The sequence below is a fragment of the Nerophis ophidion genome, linkage group LG19 (genome assembly GCF_033978795.1).
Source record: "Nerophis ophidion isolate RoL-2023_Sa linkage group LG19, RoL_Noph_v1.0, whole genome shotgun sequence".
Taxonomy (NCBI): Eukaryota; Metazoa; Chordata; class Actinopteri; order Syngnathiformes; family Syngnathidae; genus Nerophis; species Nerophis ophidion.
The window spans coordinates 14,009,012-14,034,126 of NC_084629.1; the positions used below are offsets into that span (position 1 = coordinate 14,009,012).

At 39.5% G+C, this 25,115-nt stretch overlaps 1 protein-coding gene across 6 annotated transcripts in view; it reads left to right on the top strand.

Moving 5' to 3' along the window:
- The first annotated feature begins 343 nt into the window (after positions 1 to 343).
- sytl5 (synaptotagmin-like 5) overlaps positions 344 to 25,115 on the top strand; it is an 84,807-nt gene continuing 60,035 nt past the window's right edge. For all 6 annotated transcript variants that reach the window (XM_061879226.1, XM_061879225.1, XM_061879230.1 and 3 more), the window contains exon 1: positions 344 to 494. The gene's annotated coding sequence lies outside the window, so the exon portion shown is untranslated. The remainder of the gene's footprint in view (positions 495 to 25,115) is intronic.

Genomic DNA, 25,115 nt, shown 5'->3' on the forward strand with positions numbered 1-25,115 from the left:
GTATCGAATTGTTCCACGCATTTTTCATGCAGAAACAAAGATGAATTATTTGTGTTAAAATAAATAATGCCAAAATCTGATTATTATTCATTATAATAAGAGCTGAATACATGACAATAGCCCTGCGATGAGGTGGCGACTTGTCCAGGGTGTACCCTGCCTTCCCGCCCGACTGTAGCTGGGATAGGCGCCAGCGCCCCCTGCGACCCCAAAAAGGGAATTAGCGGTAGGAAATGGATGGATACATGACAATAATTAGAGGGATTTTTTTTTTTTCTGGCGGAATCTTTGGGCTTCAATGAGAGAATATGGACACACGCTCACCACGCCCCTTCATCCAGGAACACCCTGCCAGTGGGTGTGTGTACTCACACAGCGCCGAGGCGCACCAGCGAGCAGCCCACACACTTGTCACGGATCCCCGGGATTAGCTCGCTGCTCTCCCCGGCCCCCGGAGCTCCCTCGCCGGCTTCCCCCTCACTCTCCTTCGGCAGGTAAGACGTCCTTTCCCCGCTCTCTCCCTCCCTCTGCGGGTCATACAGCACTCAAAAGAAAAGGGGAAAAAAACACCCTCGTCTTTTCCCGCCTCACTGACATATGGCAGCAGATTTCAAGTAGTTACTCTTCGTTTTGTTGCCTTCAAACAAGATGGTAAGCAGGGTGTGATGACGACCTCGTTGCCAGGTCTCGTCCCCGGTGGGACCGTGTGAAGTTCGGGGGGCTTTGCACAGGTGCAATGCAGCAAAAAGCCCGTTTTCTCGTCACGGCAGCTGTGTTGTTGTTAAGGCGAACTCCACTTCACGCACGCTGCATGCAGCCTTCAAGAGCCGTGTTTTTCAACCTTTTTGGAGCCAAGGCACATTTTTTTGTTCATTGAAAAAAAAAAATGTGGTGGCACACCGCCAGCGGAAAACATAAAAAAAAAAAAAGTAAACTCAGTAGTTGATATTGACAGTAAAAAGTCATTGTTGCAATTGTTGGATGTGAATTCAAACCATAATCAAGCATGCATCACTATAGTTCTTGTCTCAAAGTAAGTGTCAAGACCTGTCACATGTTTTTTTTTTTGGTGTTTTCCTGTGTGTAGTGTCTCGCGCTCCTATTTTGGTGGCTTTTCCTGTTTTGTTTGTATTCTCCCTGTAGCAGTTTCATGTCTTCCTTTGAGCGCTATTCCCCGCGCCTGCTTTGTTTTAGCAATTAAAGGCCTACTGGAATTTTCTTATTTAAACGGGGATAGCAGGTCCATTCTATGTGTCATACTTGATCATTTCGCAATATTGCCATATTTTTGCTGAAAGGATTTAGTAGAGAACATCGACGATAAAGTTCGCAACTTTTGACCGCTAATAAAAAAGCCTTGCCTTTACGGGAAGTAGCAGACGATGTGCGCGTGACGTCATGGGTTGTAGGGCTCCTCACATCCCCACATTGTTTATAATCATAGCCTCCAGCAGCAAGAACTATTCGGACCGGGAAAGCGACAATTTCCCCATTAGTTTGAGCGAGGATGATAGATTTGTGGATGAGGATATTGAGAATGAAGGACTAGAAAAAAGAAAGGTGATTGCAGTGGGAGCGATTAAGATGTTATTAGACACATTTACTAGGATAATTCTGGAAAATCCCTTATTTGCCTATTGTGCTGCTAGTGTTTTAGTGAGATTAAATAGTACCTGAAAGTCGGAGGGGTGTGGCCACGGGTGTGTTGACCGCAAGTGTCTCTGAGGCACTACTAATTTGTGGCATCATTTGAAAAGACACCCACGAGAGCAGTGGTTCTGAACCTTTTTTCAGTGATGTACCCCCTGTGAATATTTTTTTAATTCAAGTACCCCCTAATCAGAGCAAAGCATTTTTGGTTGAAAAAAAAGATAAATAAGTAAAATACAGCACTATGTCATCAGTTTCTGATTTATTAAATTGTATAACAGTGCAAAATATTGCTCATTTGTAGTGGTCTTTCTTAAACTATTTGGAAAAAAAGATATAAAAATCACTAAAAACTTGTTGAAAAATAAACAAGTGATTCAATTATAAATAAAGATTTCTACACATAGAAGTAATCATCAACTTAAAGTGCCCCCTTCAGGGATTGTAATAGAGATCCATCTGGATTCATGGACTTAATTCTAAACATTTTTTCACAAAAAAAGAAATCCTAAACATCAATATTTATGGAATATGTCCGCAAATAATGTAGCTGTCAACACTAAATATTACATAATTGCATTTCTTTTCACTGTTTATGAACTTACATTCATATTTTGTGGAAGTATTATTCAATAAATATATTTGTAAAGGATTTTTGAATTGTTGCTATTTTTAGAATATTTTAAAAAAATCTCACGTACCCCTTGGCATACCATCAAGTACCCCCAGGGGTACGCGTACCCCCATTTGAGAACCACTGCCCTATATGATGCACATTTTATTTGAAGTGTATATATATTATAAGTGGGAATCTTTGAGCAGCTCACAATTCGATTACGATTCAGGAGCCATGATTCGATTAATGATGCATCTCTAATTCATGTAAATTGATGCAGCAATTGATAAGAAGGTCCTGGGTTTGATCCCTGGGCTCGGGGGTCTTTCTGTGTGGAGTTTGCATGTTCTCCCCGTGACTGCGTGGGTTCTCTGTGGGTACTCCGGCTTCCTCCCACCTCCAAAGACATGCACCTGGGGATAGGTTGATTGGCAACATTGAATTGGCCCTAGTGTGTGAATGTGAGTGTGAATGTTGTCTGTCTGTCTGTGTTGGCCCTGCGATGAGGTGACGACTTGTCCAGGGTGTACACCGCCTTCCGCCCGAATGCAGCTGGGATAGGCTCCAATCATAATTTGACCAATGGAATACAAAACATATAATGTACACTCTACAGGGGTAGGAAAATATATTAGACATGTCCTCCATGAGTAGCAAAAATATTATAAATATTCCTCAGTGTGATGCATATTTATAAATTAATAAACACATATACATATATGATCAAGAAAAAGGATAAAATAAAATAAAATGTAAAATACTAATTAAAAGTAGTGCGACTTATCCAGGGTGTACACCACCTTCCGCCCAAATGCAAATCGGATAGGCTCCAGCCACCCCAACGACCCTGTGAGGGACAACTGGTAGAAAATGGATGGATGGTTGGATATTTAAAAGGGGAGGAATTCCTTAATTATCAAACAAAATATTTAAAAAAAATACTCTGAGTAGGACAAAATATTAGACACATCCCTCAGTAAGATGCACATTTTAAATAAATAATGTAAAAGTAAACTTAATTCATGAGTTAAAAAATATTAATCCACAAACTACAAAGGTCAGACAAAATAAATGTATGCTTATATATGTATGTATGTATGTATGTGGGTGTGTGTTTATGTACATATATGTGTGTATGTATATATATATATGTGTGTGTATATATATGTATGTTTATGTATATATATATATGTGTATTATATATATGTATGTGTGTATGTATATATATGTATGTGTGTATGTATGTATGTATGTGTATATATGTATGTATATATATATTGTACATACATAAATACATTTATATATGTAAATATATATATATATATAAAAATATATGTATGAATGTATATATATACATATATACATATATGTATATATATATAAAATATATACTGTATATATATATATATATATATATATATATATATGTATATATATACATATATATTTATATGTATGTATTTCTTTATTGAATTTATTTTAGTAATTCATAAAATATGATTCACTGTTTATTTTTGTACATTAAAAATTATGCGCACATTATGAGTCTGTGAAAGATTACTAGAAATGTTTATCAATGGGATGCATACTCATATAAATTAAAAGTGAAACAAATCGTAATAAGATCATTACAAATAGTAAGGCACAGTACAAAATACTGACATATAGAAACATCCCTCAGCATGATTTACGCTGTTACATAAAATCTGTAACAAGAACCAGGCATTATGGATGCAACTCTTATATTGGCTCTCACAAAATAGTACAGGGTTTTTTCTCGCGTTTTTTGCAAAATGGATATTTTTTACTACACTTGTGTATCTAACCCATGTGCATACATTTCAAGTGAAAGAGTGTTGTGTAAAATAACCCTGCGGAGTGCCCCTGCCTCATTACTGCTACTACACTTCTTGTGCTGCTGTCTAATAAGGGCACTGAAGGAAAAAATACAGCACAAGCTGTCTCCCGAGAGCAGTCAGAAAAAGAGAAAATACTCCCAATGTGTTTCATGTGTGCGCACATTTGGTGTAATTGTGCCAAATTGATCACATTTATGGAGGTTGAGTGATGCTTTAATGATAAAAGGAAGAGAATGTGGAGCACGCATCAGGCTATGGTAATAAAAGGGGGAGTAAGGACAAGAAAAGCCTAGGGACTCCCCATTCCTCGACAACCCGGTCATCACTTGCTGCAATGGTGTGTTGGTGGGGGGGTGCGCAGTGTATCATCATGACACATGTTACATTTATAGTGCTTGCATGGGGATGCTGAAGCAGTCCCCCCTCCTTCTCCAGCTGCTGCACTGAATCAGGTCTGATGGTGGTGTAATAGTGCGGGGTTTCCCTCCCTCCTACTCACAGGTGCCTCCCCGCTGCTACACACTCGTTTGGTATGCAGCCCCAAGCCTCCTGCAGCACCAGACAGACACAGTGTCCCCCTGTTCGTTCTGAATGGAGGAGCCCCCCGTGACGGGCATGATAAAGCCACGTATCGATCCTTAGGAATCGGTGAAGCATGTGGAATGCGTCGCTCTCGGCAAGGTTAAGCTGTGCAGTCGCTGCATCTTGACGTCTTTGTCGTAATGGTTGCAACTAATTCAGTCTGGGTTTGCTGCCTAGATGGGCTGCAGAAGGTTGGTGTTTGGGTAAAATAACTCCCCGATCCCTGCACACAGTAGGGTGAACATGTGTCAAAACATGCTCCTGTGTTATTATTTTTCCAACAAAACACTACATGGTGGCGCTGTTATTAAACCCCAAAGTTTGACCCCTTAACTTGAAATTCCTGTGCTCTCTACAAAACACTGACAGTAACTTTCAGGTGTTTTGCTGAACAGTCATAAAATTTGGACTGACAAACAAATGTGTGTTAAAATGGGTTGGAAAAACATGGTTGCTATTAAGCAAAACGTACTTGCAGAGGCACGGGCAGGACTTAGTAAATAATTTGCTATAATTCATTGATGCCATTTGTCTTATGATTTTAAACTCCGAATGCATATTTTACACATTAGTATGAAAGGGTCCTGCGATGAGTTGGTGACTTGTCCAGGGTGTACGCCGCTTTCCGCCCGATTGTAGCTGAGATAGGCACCAGCGCCCCCTGCCACCCTAAAGGGAATAAGCGGTAGAAATGGATGGATGGACAGTGTGAAAAGGAAATAAATTATAAATGACAGTTTGCTGCTTAAACGGGCAGCAGGAACTTGGAATTAAAAGCCCATGTTCTGAAGCCGCCCAAACATGGCAGTGCAAAATAATGCTAAACAAAGACCGAGTTATGAGTTTTGTGTGGGACAATCTTCTAAACAGGCTGCTGAAGAAACAGAAGTAGTATTTACGACATTAAGTCAAAGTGGTATCTCAATTTACGACGAGCACATTGTGTTGTGCGACAGATTTTATAACTCAAAACACTTGTATTTCAAATTAGCCCCACCAAATGAAATACTTTGAAATCCACTTAATCTGTGCTTGGCCAAACCAAAACATTTCAATTTGAACATGTAACGTGCTTTTTAAAGCAGCACTAAGTAACTTTTAGACTTAGAGACTTAGAGACTTAGACTTCATTTTATTGTCATTGAAAATTGAACTTTACAGTACAGATAAGAACGGAATTTTGTTGCATTAGGTGGTTGTAGTGCAGGATAAAAAAAACAATAATGTGCAGATATAAACAGATTACTGTACAGATAAATATATTGCACTTTTTCACATGCATCCACGTTTATGGATGTACTGTATGTTATATTGTCTTTCTATCCCAGCGAGTTAATCCGTTTTGGGGGGCAATTGAGGTGATTATTATGATGTGTACGAAAGCCTATGGTGTGCCGTTAACCAGTTGTGTAATTTCCTGTGCCTTTAAGTTCATAGGTCAATCCGTGACGTCATTTCCCCTTTAAATCACGTCTTCAGAACAGCGAGTTTCAATCAATGGTGGCAGTCTGTCTTGTGTGCGTTGACAACGAACTCCCCCACCCCACCACACACACACACACACACATATACCCAAAAAAAACACAAATTCACATCTACCTTTCAGAAATAAAGATGATTAAAGTATTTTCTGGTCGGAATCTTTCCATCGTGTCCCAACTCTAAAAGAACTACTATCCCTTCCTAACAGATGCGTTCAAGAGTCTGATGGCCTGAGGGAAGAAGTTGTTACAGAACCTGGAGGTTCTGATACGGAGGCTGCGGAACCTCTTTGTAGAGTCCAGCAGTGAAAACAGTCCTTGTTGGGGGTTGGAGGAGTATCTGCAGATTTTCTGAGCCCTGGTCAGGCAGCGGCTTTTTGCGATCTCCTGGATAAGAGGGAGAGGAGTCCTGATGATCTTTTCCACCATCCTCACCAATCTCTGCAGAGACTTTCAGTCTGAGGCACTGCAGGCTCCAGTCCAGTTGGTCAGAAGGCTCTCTGTAGTGCCTCTGTAGAATTTGGTGAGAATGGGGGGAGGGAGCTGTGTTCTTTTCATCCGACGCAAAAAGTGCCTGCGCTGCTGAGCTCATTTTAGATAGCTCCGGTGTGTAGGGACCAGGTCATATTGTCAGTTATCTGCACCCCCAGGAACTTGGTGCTGCTTACCATCTCCCATGCTGTGCCGTTGAAGAAGAGTGGAGTGTGGCTGGACGGGTGCCTCCTAAAGTCGACGATGATCTCCTTGGTCTTTTCGACGTTCAGGACCAGGTTGTTGGTTCTGCACCAGTCAACCAGATGTTTCACCTCCCTGTAGTCTATTTTGTTGTTGTCACGGATGAGGCCCTCTACTGTTGTGTCGTCCGCATACTTCACAATGTGGATAGTAGTGGACCTGACGCAGCTGTCATGGGTCATCGGTGTGAACAGCGGCGTACTCAGGACGCTACCCTGGGGGGAGCCGATGCTCAGGGAGATGGCAGTGGAGGTGTTGTCGCCCACTAACCTTCATAAAACATTTCCATAATTTATGGGATGATGCATCAATTTACAACTAGTTAAATGACACCTTGGTCATAGCCTGAGGGGGATTTGTATCGCTCTCACTGGTACTAAACAACTTTCAGGAAGGTGGCAGGAACCCGGCCACACAAAAATCTACAAATGTGCTGACTTGCTTCACGGCAGGGGTCTCAAACTCAATTTACCCCGGGGCCACTGGACGGAGAGTCTGGGTGAGGCTGGGCAGCAAGAAAAGATTTAAAAAAAATGTTGCATATTCCTCAGCATGTCTAGTTGTATAAAGACGTTTAAAATTGTATTCCCTGTGCACTGCAACCTTCCATCCATCCATTTTCTACTGCTTATTCCCTTTGGGGTCACGGGGAGCGCTGGTGCCTATCTCAGCTACAATCAGGCGGAAGGCAGGGTACACCCTAGACAAGTTGCCACCTCATCGCAGGGCCAACCGCAACTTTCTCTGTGCAAATAAGACACATCAGGGTGCCCCTGTGCTCAACAAAGAAATATTGCATCCCCCACTTTTCCTGGAATTGTCTTGGCACATCACTAACCTTTCTCTTCACTGCAGACTTTGAAAAAGACATGTTTGGGGTTGTGGAATATATATGTAATTAGCCGACGCACGGAGAATAATGTTATTCCCGCTTTTCCTCCCTACAGCAACATGGCGGTCGGCGGATAATAGCCGAGAAAGTGCCGGGATAGCGTGCGCAAAAATGTGACGGCTCCCGGAGTGTTATCCGGCGTCATATAGGAATATATGTAGTGTTCATCGTGTGAGGCAATGCAAATTTGACAATAAAACAAACAAATAACGGTTTGAATTGGTCAAGGTTATCGGGGACTGTTATTACTGACGGACAGGTGTCGCGGTGTGACTGCAGCCTGGCACGTAAGAAAACCCTCATCTCCATGGCAACGTTTCTGTCGCTTTCACTCGTTTGCCGCTTTTCCACCAACGCAAGGGTAGGCAACCCAGAACGTTGAAAGAGCCATTTTGGACCCAAATAACACAACGTTGTGTAGCGCCATTCAAATAAAATTTGGGGGGCCGCTCTAACATTAAACTTTCATATTAAAGTAGGGGCCACAAAATAACGTATCGCGGGCAAATTGCGGCCCGCAAGCCGCATGTCTGAGACCCCTGCTTTACGGCATACGTCACTCCTCCTTTCCCAATTTAAAATATGTACTGTAGGTTCCTAATGCGGAAACATCAGTAATGCTGAATCATCGTGGTATCATCGTGTCAGTTTGACGCTAGATGCGCTGGTCCTCATGGGAAATGTGGTCTTCCTTCTGGCAAAACACTACCGCTTTGGTCCACTGGTGCCGCCAAAATCAACCAAAACCGAAAGTTCTTAAGCGGCGCTTTAAAAATTAAAAAACTAAATTTTAGATAGTAGTTTTTGAAAAGCATTATAATAGAGTGTACTACAAACAACTACAGTAGTTTTCTTTTTTTTTTAATTAATGTGATAATATTGTTCACTTACGTACCTGAAGAGTACACTTTTGTAGGTGTCTCCTACGGGCTGCTTCACCCTCATGTAACAATAGGAACGAGGAAACTGTTGTTTATGTTGCATACAGACATATTTGAGTGACAGACGGGAGAGGTCAGCGTTGCCAACAAGCATTGTCAGCGTACCAAAAGTAAATGCTTGACAATCCAGTTTGTTAATTCAGGACTAGACTGAACAACCTGAAACCTGTTCATAAACACAGCATCTGCAACTACTCATTACCTTTATGGATAAATGTTCATCGTTTTTGGCTGCGGCTTTCAGTTTGCACAAACTTTCTCATTTTCGGTGGTAGAAATGCAGAATTGTGGCGATCTGAGTGGCACTCAAACACTCACGTCCACTGTCAAATCAAGACTTGTGTTTCTTGTGTGAACGAAGCAGGGACAGTGACATGTTACTTTATATTAGAGATGCGCGGATAGGCAAGTATATCACCCGCAACCGCATCACCAAAGTCGTCATCCACCCGCCGTCCACCCGAACCAACATTTTATCAGGACCGTACCCGCCCGCCAACCGCCCGCTAAAATACATGAGAGGTCGGCCGCCTTTACCACTCACAGAGCTATTTAAACCTGTTTAACAGAGTAATGAAGTTAATTAGAGCCGCCAACGTTCTCGCGACTATCCAATAGCGTTCATCCGGATGACAAAAATATGGACGTGTTGTGAAGACATTGCCTTAGACACCTTCAATAACGTGTACGAACCGATTGATGGTCCGGTAACATGTTGTGTGCAGTTTACCAAATCACACGTACAAGATTGAAAGGCATACTGAGTGATACAGCGTACACTGATGATTGTGATATAAACAACTTTAAAACTTACTAATATGCGCCACGCTGTCAAGCTAAACAATACAAGATTGACAAACACATTTCGGGAGAACATCCTCACAGTAACACAACATAAACGCAACACAACAAATACCCACAATCCTTTGTATCCGTGACACATCCTAAAATATATTTTACACCCCCGCACCCCCAACCCCGCCCACCTTACCGACGCACGGGGGGGGATTTGCTGCTTGCGGGGTGTATAAAATAGTCAGGAAGTGTCAGAAATATAAAGGATTCTGGGTATTTGTTGTGTTGCGATTATGTTGTATAACTGTGAAGATGTTCTCCCGAAATGTTGTCGTTCTTAATTGATGTGGCTTCACAGCGTGGCGCATATTACTAAGAGTATTAAAATTGTTTATATCACAACCATTAGTGTACTCTGTGTCACCCAGATCGCACATTTTGTAGAAGGCGACAAAGCCAATGGCTTCATAGCACGCCCTAATACTTCTTATCTGAGTGTCTGCCGGCAGTCATTCAAGAGAATGATAGCGTCTCCTATTGTCTTCTTTGCTTCATGGCACGGGTCTTAAATGGCTCTTTGAATGTCAAAGGATACCGATTCCAGAACCATATATATCAAATATTTCTGGATGGTTCAACCGCCACCCGCCCGGACTCCGCGGATGAGACCGCAAACCGCGCATCTCTACTATATATTAAATTTGGAAAAAAAAACGTGACAACTGGCAACTCAAATTGTGCTCGCAGCTTTGAGTATAACAAAAAGTTGAGAGACAGCTCTCAGTTGTGAGTAGGACAAAAAATGTCTGGTGCTAACAGTTTGCTGCCTAAATGGGCTGCGAAAACAAAAGAGAGCAGCAAATAGAAGCATGTGTACTGCAACAATATTAAAATATTAAAGCTGACTGTGTCACAGTCTGTGTTTGTCTGGACCCCGGGGATGTAGAGACGTCAGGCAAGTGCAGAGAAAAAGCCCTATAAAATACGAGAAATAAACAATAATTGTGACAAAATCAAGCCAAGGTTTGATGTCTTGTGCAGGACAATCTGTTTTTAGCCTTTGACGCCACTGTACTAAACAGGCTACAGAAGAAATCAATTTTATTATTCAACATCATATTGTATCATGCATTTGTCAGTCCGTTCATTCACATCACGTAAATGGACCTCAAAGTTGATCATGTCCATGCCCTCTCCATGAATAGATTTGATTATTAGGGAACAGAAATGAGAAGCAATTTAAGCCTAACTAGTTTGCTGCCTCAAAGGACTGCAGAAGAAATGAAAGCATTTCTTTTTCTTTTTCTTTTCTTTTCTTAGTTTATTTCGAACATGACATACATACAACATTATACATCAGGTAATTTCATCATTTCGCAATACACAATACATCATGTCCGAAAAGGAGTAGGAAGAAGCAAAGCTTATTTAATCCTACCCCTTTTCCACTTCAGAGCGCCCACAAATATATACATTCATTCACTGACCTTCTTTACAGCAAAATATCAAATAGCAAAATGACATCTGTGAGTGAGTAACACAGCAGTTTTCTAACATGTACTTAATTATTTCAGTCATTAACATACTAAGATGAAGAATATCTTATTTTCAATAAGTTTGAAAGTGTTTCTCATAATACTTCTTCTTTGTACTTTGTAAGCACTATTAATTTAAACATCCTCATAAACTGGGTCATATCAGTACAATGTTTAACTTCTTTACTTAATCCATTCCATCATTTAATTCCACATACTGATATGCTAAAAGTTTTAAGTGTTGTACGTGCATACAAATGTTTTAAGTTAGATTTTCCTCTAAGGTTATATTTCTCCTCTTTAGTTGAGAAGAATTGTTGTACATTCTTTGGTAGCAGGTTATAATTTACTTTGTACATCAATTTAGCTGTTTGCAATTTTATCAAGTCATCGAGCTTTAATATTTTTGACTCAATAAATAAAGGGTTTGTATGTTCTCTATATCCAACATTATGTAGTATTCTAATTGATCTTTTGTGTAAAACAGTTAACAAATGTAGCGCACGTTTGTAGTTATTTTCCCATATTTCTGCACAATAACTCAGATATGGTAACACTAGCGAGCAGTAAAGAATATAAAGTGATTTTTGGCCCAGGAGATATTTTGCTTTATTCATTATTTAAAATGTTTTTTGCCACCTTATGTTGTATGTTTTGTATATGAGATTTCCAGTTCATTTTATCATGTATTAATACTCCCAAAAATTGGGTTTCTTTTACCCTATTTGTATTCGTGTCTGATGCTCTTTTCTACTGTTACCAAATAGCATTATTTTAGTTTTACTGAGATTCAAGGATAGCCTGTTTTTATCAAACCATTTTTTTAATTTATTATTTTCTTCTGTTTTTATTTGTATTATCTTCTGTGTGTTCTCTCCTGAACAGAAATCAGTTGTGTCGTCTGCAAATAAAACTAACTTCAAGTCTTTTGTAACTTTGCAAATATCGTTTATATAAAGATTGAACAATCTTGGTCCCAGTATTGATCCCTGGGGTACACCACAAGATATATCCAATCGTGTTGAGCTATTTTCACCCATCTTCACATATTGCTTCCTGTTGGTTAAATAACTTCTTATCCAGCTCAAGACCAAACCTCTGATGCCATAACGTTCTAGTTTTTGAATTAAAATATCATGATTAATTGTTTCAAATGCTTTTGTTAAATCCATGAATATATTTAAAAAATATATTCTATATATACTAAAAAAAAAATTCATTTATAAAGACAAAAACTATTAATCAACATGATATCAGGCTTTGAAGGGTTATTGCCTAAGCCGGCTGCAATAAAGCACACAAACTGTCACCATTGTTAGGCAGTGTGATATTTATTTAGCAGCAGCAACAAACAGGGAAATGTCAAAAGCCACACCCATCAAGATATGTACTATTAAATGTGTTTGGACAGATGACGTTATGTGAGGGATCAATTTAAGCTGCAGTCTGACTGGTGTACACGTATAAACTCATTAAACAATATTTGAGCAATTAAGGAGTATTAAGGGTTGTATTTTACAATGGGACCGTGGAAAATGTGGACAAGTGGTAGGCAACCAAGTACTTACAGTGAAAGACACACATTTTTAGGCAGAGTTGACCATTTAGGAAAAAAAGATTGGATAGGAGGATACATTTTTGTCATGAAGATTATATTTATAACGACTGGCTGTTTTTAGGATAACTGCAAAACACTTTGCAAGTTTTTTACTGAATAAGGAACATTTATTATAACTTTTTCCTGCTAACATTACAACTTTATTCTCGTAAAATTGTGACTTTTTCTTGTGACGTTCCGATTTTATTTACGCAGTGCATTATTATGACTTTTTCTGTAAAGAAATATGACTTTTTTTCCTCAAAAGGGCTCTTTGCAACATTTACACAAATGTCGAGAGGGCTCTAACTTTCCAGTCTTATATCCCGCCCTGTTATGGCTTCTCGTACGTACGTTACACATGCATTAACAACAGAGCCTTCTCTGTTGCGGGTACCAAACTCTGGAACGATCTCCCTCTCCATGTGAGACAGGCCCCTTCTTTGGCTATTTTCAAGACCCTTCTTAAAATCCATTTTTATTCACTGGCTTTTAACCCAGCATGAAACTTTAAACTGTTTTTAACTTTTAACTTTTTTAACTGTTTTTAACTTTTTAACTGCTTTTTATCTAACATTGTTCTTAGGGTAATTTGTATTTGCTATTTCAATATGTTTTATACTTCTGTTTTAAATGTTTTTGTTTTAGTCTGTCCTTTGCCTTTATTTCTTTGTGGTGTACAGCCCTTTGTTCTTCATCTGTGGTTGTTTTTAAAAGGCTTTATAAATAAAGTTGGTATGTTATGGTATGGTATTAGCTTCGGGTGTTAGCTAATAATACCGATTTGGGTGGTTAGCGTTAGCTATCAATAAATGTATATTCTGTCATAACAACATGACTGCAAATTGTTTCTTGCTTCTCTGGACTGCTTTTGTATGTGTGCACAAGTGTTGTCCCGATACCAAATTTTGGTACCGGTACCCAAATTATTTGATACTTTTTGGTACTTTTCTAAATAAAGGGGACCACAAAAAATGGCATTATTGGCTTTATTTTAACAAAAAATCTTAGGGTACATTAAACACAGGGGTAGGCGACCTTTACCACTCAAAGAGCCATTTTGACCAGTTTCACAAATTAAAGAAGACAAAGGGAGCCGCAATCATTCTCGCGAATATCTGCTGGTGGTCACCCATATAACAGTAATAAGGGCGTGCCATGAAGCCATTGCCTTTGACGCCTTCTACAACATGTACAGACATCTTGCCAGTCCAGCATCATGTTGTATGTGGCTTCCGCAGATACACGTACACGACTGCAAGGCATACTGGGTGACAGAGTACACTGAAGGTTGTGATATAAACAATTTTAACACTCTTACTAATATGCACCACACTGTGAACCTACACCAAACAAGAATGACAAACACATTTCTGGAGAACATCCACACTGTAAGACATTATAAACGCAACATAACAATTACCCAGAATGCTATGCATCCATGACTCTTTCAGGCTATATTATACACCGCGCTAACACAACCCCCCCACCCCACCCCCTTTCGTGCGTCGGTTGAGGTGGGCGGGGGTGTATAATATAGTCAATATAATATAGTATTGTTGACAGACAGGGTGAGTGACCGCCATAAACACCAATCATTTTATTTGGGCCGGGAAAAATGTTATTAAATTTTGAGAACTGTAGACAGTTTTAAAACCAATATATCTTGTTAAACCACTGACGGTAAGATAAGATGGTCAAATCTTTGCTTTGAAAATGTAACTGAGCAAGTTGCAAACCTTTTAACATTATGACTTTTGGTGTGGCCTTTCATTACTGGCCATGTACTGTCTTGTTTTTGTGGTATTGATGCCTTCGGTTAGTGTCGAGCGCTATGTTTGTGATTTAGTTTCTGTTTTCAGGGCTCCTTGGTTACATTTGGTTGCTAGGAGCCCTGATTGTACGCACCTGCTTCAGATTAGCGATAACGAGACCCACCTTCCTCTAGTCGCTAATCAGTGTGATTTATATGCAAGCGTCACCCGGTGGTTCTCGCTGGTCCATTATGCGCTACAAGCATCTGCGTTTTGTTGGTTTTGGTTTTTTTCACTATGTTCATCTCCATGCCACGCTAAGCACTTAAGTTGTGTTACATTTCCTTGTGTATCTAAGTCAAGAATCATCTTACCTGGTAGCTGCCTGAAGTCCTCTGCATCAATGGAATCTCAAACACCGCAACCTGCCAGCATACAGCAACTTTATTGCTTACAACTTTCCCACGGGACATTACAGAGTTATTCCGGTGACACTGTTACTGGTAGTCTTAACTTTACAGATGTATTCTCGTAATATTGTGTCATTTTTCCTTGAAAAAAAAAAATTGAGTTTATTTTTTTAACATTCCGAACTCATTCATGTAACATTTCGACTTTATTTTCGTAAAATCACAATGATTTTCTCAATTTTGGGAATGTTTTCAATTGAAAAATAAGAATTAATTCTCATAAAATTCTGAATGTATTCTTTTTCTCTTAAAAGTGTGACATTTCTTTTTTCAACCTTTTCTTTTGCCATTTATGGAATATTTGATATAACCTTAAAACTCTATTTGTTAACCTTACAAGTTTGTTCCCATATTATTACAATGTTTTATATTTATTTTTCTTATTATTTATTATTGTATCTTCACTTGTTTACAGTGTATAGGGGAAAACAACATTATTCTCTTTTGTAACGTTATATATTTAAACCCTACAATTTTTTCTGTAAAAATTCTGCACTTGTTCTTAAGACTTTTTATTGTAAATTGTTGACTTTTTCCACAGCATTTTGCTAGTTTGTTCTCTTATGTTATTTCCACATTCAATACATACAATCGTGATCAAAAGTTTACATACACATGTAAAGAACATGTCATGGCTGTCTTGACTTTCCAATAATTTCTACAACTCCTACTTTGTGATAGAGTGATTGGAGCACATACTTGTTGGTTCTTTTATGAATTTATTATGGGTCTACTGAAAATGTAAGCAAAGCTGCTGGATCAAACGTATACATACAGCAACGTTAACATTTGGTCACATGTCCCTTGGCAAGTTTCACTGCAATAAGGCACTTTTGGTAGCCATCCACAAGCTTCTGGCAAGCTTCTGGTTGAACTTTTGAAGACTCTTTTTAACAAAATTGGTGCAGTTCAGCTAAATTTGTTGGTTTTCTGACATAGACGTGTTTCTTCAGTATTGTCCACACGTTTAAGTCAGGACTTTGGGAAGGCAATTCTAAAACCTTAATTGTAGCCTGATTTAGCCATTCCTCTACCACTTTTGACGCGTGTTTGGGGTCATTGCCCAAGACCCAACCTCCAGGCTGATGATTTTTAGGTTCTTCTGAAAAATTTAGAGGTAATCCTCATTTTTCGTTGTCCCATTTACGCTCTGTAAAGCACCAGTTCCATTGGCAGCAAAACAGGCCCAGGGCATAATACTACCACCAAGGGCGTAGAATTGGCTAGGGACTCTAGGGACACGTCCCTACCAATATCCAGCCGCTACTGTGTAGTCACTATCAATACAAGCACTGCCCGTAATGTTTAGTCAATGATTATGGCACAGAAAGGGTTAAATGTCGGTCTCTGCTAGAAGTCCCGCCTCTAACCTAAATATCGCTCCCTGATTGGTTGCCGGTTTCATGCTAACTTACGTGTGATTGGCTGTCCCAGCTGTCACTCCTTCTGCTTGTAAAAGCTAGCCTACATGCTAGTTGCTAGCGACCGCACGAGAGGCCGTGCAACTGTCAGTGCAAGTTGTCAACATGTTCGGCATTTGTTGTTCCTGGCACACGGTAGCTAGATGGATTTTAATATCAGTGCTGTGATTTACATTGTGTTTGTGTCTGTTTGCGTGCGTGTGTGCTGTAGGTTTTGAAGGATGTCAATGAAAAGAAAACTGGATATAAGAAAGAGACTTCTTTAGGAGTCAAACTGTAAGTTAATTCAAGGGTGTATAGAGGCTCAACAATATTGAATAATTCAACATTATATCACTCCAGTCACGCCCCTTAGAGTGCTATAATGAGCATATGCCATGGACTGGAGTGATATATTGCTTTTATAAAACGGTTACCAATAAAGGCAATATGAAATAGGAATACTCAATCAATTTAATGTATTTTATTCAACCAGAAATACATATTGTCCAATAAAATAGCCTCACTGTGGAAAAAACAGTCCCACCTATCCAGACGTTAGCTCCAAATTAGCACTGCATCTCGTCTTTTCCTCCCCTTTTTTTTATGTGAAAGTCAATGCTCAGTCCCCTCTACCATTGTTAACCCTCCCCGGAGGTGAAAGTTAACCTTAAACATGTGAATTAAACTACTTTTGTCCAAATTTTAACATCGTAAAAACATCAACTGTCTTTTACTACGGACTGCAACAGTCCGTTGTCATGGATACATGACAACAACTTCCATTCATACCTGTCATACGTGCCTGAGGCGGAGTGATAGCCTGCGCTGTGAATAGTAGCCGTGCTCAATATTTAAACCACGGTTAGCAGCCAATCAGATCGCTGGATTTCACCTTTCCGTTTTATTTTTTAAATTATTTTTTAGTTTCATGTAACATATTTACAGCACAAAAGCAGCAATAGAAAGAAGTAGATGAAGGGAAAAATTGTGAGTGATTTAAACACAAGTTGGGGAAAAGATTATTACAGTTCATTTATGTTTATTTACAATGTTGTATTGCATGAATGTATTTCTGATGTTGTTGATGGACAGTAGGCTATGTTAATTGACAGTATGATGCACAGTTGCACTACAGCCCTACACTAAAAAATAAAGATGAGAACTCTTCCAAGTTGTCTACTTTGCTTTCATTTTAGTTACTTTACCCTATAACATCTGCATGACGTGAAATTATGATTGCTAATGTAAAAAAAAAAAAAAAAAAGTAAACTTTCAGAGTGCTGCCTTGGAGCACTTTTGTGTCCCCACCAATCTCAAAATCAAACCTACTCCCTTGACTACCACCACCATGCTTGACGGTAGGAATGGTGGCTCATGGGATTAAAGGCCTCACCTTCTCTCTTCAAAACATATTGCTTAGTGTTGTGGCCAAACAGCTCAAATTTTCTGTAATCTGTCCACAGAACTTTCCTCCAGAAGGTCTTATATCTGTACATGTGATTTCAAATGATAATGTCAAGACAGCTATGACATCATGTTCTGTACAAGAGTATGTAAACTTTTGATCGCGACTGTATATATCATATTTGTGCTGCATAGATTATTGATGAACAAGCAATATATGACATAACAGCTTCTAACGTCTTAAAAGCTGCACTTATCATATCGTTCCGGAAGCGGTTAATTGACCAATTTGCTGACACTTTTCCTTCGCTAATAGTTTCAAACTGTGTTTAAACATGGGCTATCTTTATGTTTTATATGTCTAATGGATCAATCCATTCTGTATTTGTGTGCTAGGCCACAGAAACTGTATAAGCCCACAAGTAGCATATCACGCATTCAATGATCCATTAGCATTTATTCACATTTAAGTGATACATGAGGCTCTCTTGTCAATTACAGCACGCGTGCTGCAGCAAAAAGTAGTTTTATGAAATATTCAAGCGTTTGCACGCTACTTATCAACTGAAGCGTCTCTCATTGAAGACGGAGACGGCAGCCGAAGCTCCAATAGTGGGTTAATAAGATCCAGACATGCTCTCTACATCAACAAGGGCTTCCTTTAAAGTGGCTCCCAAACAAAAACCTTTCATTACTCAGTTCGGAAAGATGCATCTCATTAAACGGAGTATATTAATTGTATTCATCATTTCTGTTGTTAAGTCTTGATGGAGTTTTGCTTTTTTTTATTGCAAACAGTGGGAGTTAATTTGATTCCCTGAAGCACTTAGGGATGCACTCTCTACAAAATGGCATAGCTTTCATTAGCAGTACTGATCTACAGCCAAATATTAGTCATCTCACTGCTCTTTCTCTTTTTTAAAGGGAGTTTTTGTCACATAATAAACCCATTATTACCTGCTAATATGGATAAGCTGCACAAGTGCAGTTTATTTTCTCTTGTGGTGGTTTGAGAAAGTATGACAGAGTCATAGTGTCCTTATGGCTTCCTTCGTAAACCAGGAAGGAGCCTGCTCGCTAACAAATAAACAAAAATATTTCATTCTGATATTTTTCTATTTTATTCAAGGGGAATAAGCGATAGAAAATGGATGGATAGATGGAATTTATTTTCTCTTCTTTATAAAGTTACAATGGAACTTTACCTCCTCCCTAAAACATGATAATGTCCTGGTTTTCTACATGATCCTCCATGAACCGGGCTAAAAAATAATACCGTATTTTCCGGGCCATAGGGCGCACCGGATTATACGTCGCACTGCCGATGAATGGTCTATTTTTGATCTTTTTTCATGTATTAGGTGCACCGGACTATATGGCGCATTAAAGGAGTCATATTATTATTGTTTTTTTCTAGACTGAAAACACTTCCTTTTGGTCTACATAACATGTAATGGTGGTTCTTTGGTGAAAATGTTGCATAGATTTAGTTTTACAGATCATCTTCAAGCCACTTTCTGACAGTCGCTTCCGGATGCGCCGTTTTGTGGGCGGTCTTATTTATGTGGCTCACCTTCGGCAGCGTTTTCTCCCCGTCATCTTTGTTACAGCGGTGTAGCGTGCAAGGACGGGAGTGGAAGAAGTGTCAAAAGATGGAGCTAACTGTTTTAATGACATTCAGACTTTACTTAAATCAATAACAGAGCAGCATCTCTTCATCTGGAAACAACACAGAAAATGTGTCCTGTGAAAAACCGTCCGACCGTAACTCTAATAACTAAAGTTCCTTGGGTGAATAATGTAAACTCACTACACTGGTATGTTTTAGTGCTTTCTTGGCAAGTTTACTGACAGATACAAGTAAGAACTTTACACTACTTTATATTCGAAATGACAATAGCGGAGGATGAATGTCACATAGCAAGAAGATAGAGAAAATGAAGAAGCTTATCCACTACGCCGCCGGAGTGGACGCGCGCAATTTTTCAGGACTTATACGGATCCCAAATACAAATCAACAGGTACCAGAAGGTAAGAAGAGTTTCTTTTGCATAATATTGCGAAACAAAACGCCACATAATATGTCTTACCTTATACACACACCATAATAATACTCGTAAGTTTAATGCGCCGACAATCCTTCAAGCAGTGCGGCTTCATAGTTGACCAAAGTCGTACTAAAACATTTTTAAGGATTTTTGAGCACTTTTCTGTATTTTCAATACAACATATAAAATGTCGGTGTTGTTTACTTGAGACATATTGCCATCATAGTGCAGCCAGGAGGATGAATGTATTAAAGCCAATGTTTGGCATCCTCGCCCAGCCTTTCCCTTTCTTTCTCCCTCAGGTCATCACACCCATCAACACCACCAACTAAACCAATCATACTTTTCCCTTCCTGTAGCCCTCCACCCCCGCCTGCCAGTGCCTCCGCTGGTCATTTAGGGAGGAGTGGTGCTTATTTCCTGCCGCCCTCTCGCTCCTTTGTTTTTAATTAAAAGGACTCAAACAAGCCATCAAGACAAGGAATTGGTGCAGGTTCACATTAGGACACTGTTCAACAAATGTGACTTGCTGACGATGGGTTTTCTGTTCATTTTGAGCCTAAAAAGACAGGTTGTGGTCTATTTCCAGTGTCATCAGTGTTGTGTATTAGACCCCTTGGAGGCAGAGGCTATTGCTTACTTTTTTTTCTTATTTTCTGCTTCATTGAGCTCCTGCAAGGACGTGCCGGAAGGCCTGTCTGGTCATTAGAGTGGCAGACAACGGCTCCTCTGACAGGTGCAACATTTTCGACTCTTAGTCATGGTCGTACAGATCATCCCTGATGACTCATGATCAGAGACCTCAAATCAGAAAAAAGGAAGAAGAAGAGGAAGAAAAAGAAGCCAGGCACTTTTCCTCTTCATTGAACATTTCTCCCCTCAATCTCAGATTCGTCCTGAAAGCTATCCGCTAGTCTCGTCTCATCTAATCCCCGCTGTGAACACGACGCCTTAATGCCCGTCGACTCGCGGTGAGCGCAGGAAGTGTCTTGCATGCAGGGAGATGCACAGCTGAGATAATGGATTCGTTCTTGCTTCACTTCCTTTAAAGCGGATAAGATGGGAGAGCTGCAAGATCGCTACGAGAGGAGATGACGTCCCTGTGAATTTTAGTGAGGATTTGTTTATTTTTTATAGGGTTATACGACTTATCGGTATACTAGTAAAATACTGCAGTAATAATGAATTAAAAAAGGTACTATACTGCCTTTTAAAAATACTAGTACTTTTATTTTTCATGTACATGATGGCACGCCTTGGTGACATTGTTTGTAATATGAGCAGAGGTGCATGTGAGTGAACACGAACACACACAGAGCACTTAAATGCAGAAACAGTGTGGAGACAGACGAAGGAGAATGGATGTATTTTTGGCTTAAAAAATAACAATAAAAGTGAAGCTATAAACACTGATGCGCCGCTCTGCAAGCGATACTGTAAAACAGGGGTCCCCAAACTACGGCCCGCAGACCAGATACAGCGGGTTGTCCGGGGTTTGAAGTCACAACCTACCGATCTCAGGGTGGACACTCTAACCCATGGGTGTCAAACTCTGGCCCGCGGGCCAAATTTTGCCCGCCGTGTACTTTCATTTGGCCCTTGAGGCAATATCAAATTAACATTAGAGCTGGCCCGCCACTACTATACAGCAGCGGTGCTGCTGTAACACCGCATTCACCGCTAATACTCATACTTGCCAGCCCTCCCTATTTTCCTAGGAGACTTCCAAAGTTCAGTGCCCCTCCCGAAAATCTCCCAGGGCAACCATTCTCCCGAACTTCTTCCGATTTCCACACGGACAACAATGTTGGGGGCCTTAAAGGCACTGCCTTTGGCATCCTCTACAACCTGTCGCCACGCCCACTTTTCCTCCATACAAACAGCGTGCCGGCCAAGCCACATACTATAAGCGGTACTTAAACACACATAAGTGAATGCATCGCATACTTGGTCAACAGCCATACAGGTCACACTGAGGGTGGCCTTATAAACAACTTTAACATTGTTACAAATATGCGCCAAACTGTCAACCCACACCAAACAAGAATGACAAACACATTTCGGGAGAACAATCGAACCGTAACACAACATAAACACGACAGAACATATACCCAGAATCGCTTGCAGCACTAACTCTTCCGGGACGCTACAATATACACCCCCTGCTAGCACTAAACCCCACCCTTAAACCCCACCCACCCCATTATATTATTTTCAAATTTATTAGCCTGTAGAAAAACTTAATGTTGATATTTACCTCAGAAGGCTGCAATTACAAAAGAGGCATTCATTTTTTTTTTTTTTTTTTTTATTTCACATACCATTGATGTTTTTTCATTTGTTTTTTGAAAGTTGATTTTGCAATATTAAGTTATACAAGCATTGCTTGTTCCATATTCAGTGTTAAAGCAAATAAGTCTAGCAAACTGAGCAATAATTAAAATTTTATTCATGCGCTTTCTCTTGCTACTTCAAGGCTTGCATGTTTGATTCATTCATTATTGTTATTTTATTTTCAAATGTATTATTCACCTGTGGAAAAAAGTTTATTTTGATATATACCTCAGAAGGCTGCACATGGAAAAAACGCATTTAAGTTTTATTTAAATTTTATTTGATATGCCATTGATATTTTTAAATTATTATTATTATTATTATTTGAAACTTAATTTTGCTTGTCACTATAAGGTAATATAAACCTTGCTTGTTCAATATTCAGTGCAGAACTTGTTTGGGTCCCTATTAAAAGGTTAATTTGTTCAACCTCGGCCCGCGGCTTTGTTCAGTTTAAAATTTTGGCCCACTCTGTATTTGAGTTTGACATCCCTGCTCTAACCACTAGGCCACTCAGTAGGACTAGGAGTTATTTAAACATTGATAAATGTATGTCAGTAAAGCTAAGTTGGTTTTTGAAGATTGTTTTTTAGGAAATGCTGGATCAGTAGCGACATAGGGCCTGATTTACTAAGATACAAATACCACGCGCTAAACAGTGTGTGCAATCTATAAAATAGCATTTATTAGTGGGCGTGTTGTGCACCATTTACTAACACTGCATGTACAATAAAAAATAGGTACATTTTTGCATGTACTATACGGGGCTTATTTGCTGCACATTCATGTTATCATGCTCCTACTTGTGGGGCGTTATGCTATGTTTTCAAACATGCAGCAGACATCCCAAACTTTTTATGGGCATTTTAGAAGCACTTCTGCAGTGTGGCTACCTTGAAACCACTTTATTTTTTTCTCGTTTTTTTTTTTTTTTTTCCTGCCAAAGGTGTGTTCATTGGAGAGAAACTGCCCTTACTCTGCTCAAATTGCAAAAAAATGCATACTTAAAGAAGTTTTTTATATAAGAAATATTGTAATAATATATAATACATAAACAAATGTCCTTAAAAATTAATAGATGACACCAAAACGCATAAATTGAATTAGTTTCAATAGGTCCTTAAATTCTGTAGCTGTTAGAATTTAGCAGCTATAAAATTAGAAAATGATGTTGCTGAGTAGACTATATGGGTGGTATTTTTTTATTTTTGACCGTCCAAATTGTGGACACACACAAGTAGGACGGACAATTCTCCTCAGTCCGCCGTCTGTCTTAGCAGCCTGTGCACTGATCCTGCAGCCGTGTGTGGAACTGTCAGTTTGCACGTCCATTCTGACACATGCTAAATATGATGCTAAATAGTGCTCACAAAACAGCGAAGAGTGTTGATAAATCACATTGCATGTGTCAAATAATTATATTTGGATCTTCTCCTCCCAGTAGTGTGGGCGTTTTAAATGCATCATCAGCATATATTTAGCATATTAATGAAGACAGAGATGTAGAATGGATTGCACACTTTATTCTGTTCACTTAACAAACGCAATCCACTTTGCTCACGTCGAGTATATCTGCTTTGTGCCTGCTATCAAGTTTGCAAGTGTTTTAGTACACACAAACCTTAAGTAAATCAGTTCCATAATGTTTTATGCGGCGCTAATGTTGCGGTTAATTAAGCAGCAAAAAACATTACAGTATTTCACAAACACCTTTATTACAGTATGGGTCTCTAATGATGCGAGTTTGTGAAACATCAACATTTGCATTCCAAATTATGGGAAATCTCCTGGGAAAATTGGTAAAAATATGGAATTCCTCTCCATCCCAAAAACTTGCCACCTACTCAATTTTATAGCAGTTTATTGATTTAATCAGGGTTTTTAAAAACCTTGAAAATGCTTGGAATTAAAGGCCTACTGAAATGAGATTTTCTTATTTAAACGGGGATAGCAGGTCCATTCTATGTGTCATACTTGATCATTTCGCGATACTGCCATATTTTTGCTGAAAGGATTTAGTAGAGAACATCGACGATAAAGTTCGCAACTTTAGGTCTCTAATAAAAAAGCCTTGCCTTTTCCGGAAGTAGCAGACGATGTGCGCGTGACGTCACGGGTTGTAAGGCTCCTCACATCATCACCTTGTTTATATTGTCTGCCTCCAGCAGCAAGAGCTATTCGGACCGAAAAAGCGACAATTTCCCCATTAATTTGAGCGAGGATGAAAGATTTGTGGATGAGGAAATTTAGAGTGAAGGACTAGGAAAAAAAAAAAAAAAGGCGATTGCAGTGACAGCGGTTCAGATGTTTTTAGACACATTTTACTAGGATAATTCTGGGAAATCCCTTATGTTGCTAGTGTTTTAGTGAGTTAAATAATACCTCAAAGTCGGAGAGGTGTTGTCACGGGTGTTTTGACGCCAGAGTCTCAGAGAAGTCATGGCAGCTGCATGAGGACGCTGGCTCCGCTGATATCCGGTAAGCGGTGACTTATTTCCAAAATTTTCTCACCGAAAACTCCCGGTTGAGATGTAATTGGGATCCATGTTCGCTTGACCGCTCTGATCCATAGTAAAGCTTCACCTCCGGGAATTTTAAACAAGGAAACACCGTGTGTTTGTGTGGCTAAAGGCTAAAAGCTTCCCACCTCCATCTTTCTACTTTGACTTCTCCATTATTAATTGAACAAATTGCAAAAGATTCAGCAACACAGATGTCCAAAATACCATGTAATTGCGCGATGAAAAGAGACAACTTTTAGCCGCAAGTGGTGCTGGGCTAATACGTCCCCTCCAACCAATAACCTCTCAAATACGCGTCATCATCGTGTCATCATTCCGCGACGTTTTCAACAGGAAACTCCGCGGGAAATTAAAAATTGTAATTAAGTAAACTAAACCAGCCGTATTGGCATGTGTTGCAATGTTAATATTTCATCATTGATATATAAACTATCAGACTGCGTGGTCGGTAGTAGTGGGTTTCAGTAGGCCTTTAATGTTGTCTTTTCATCCATCCA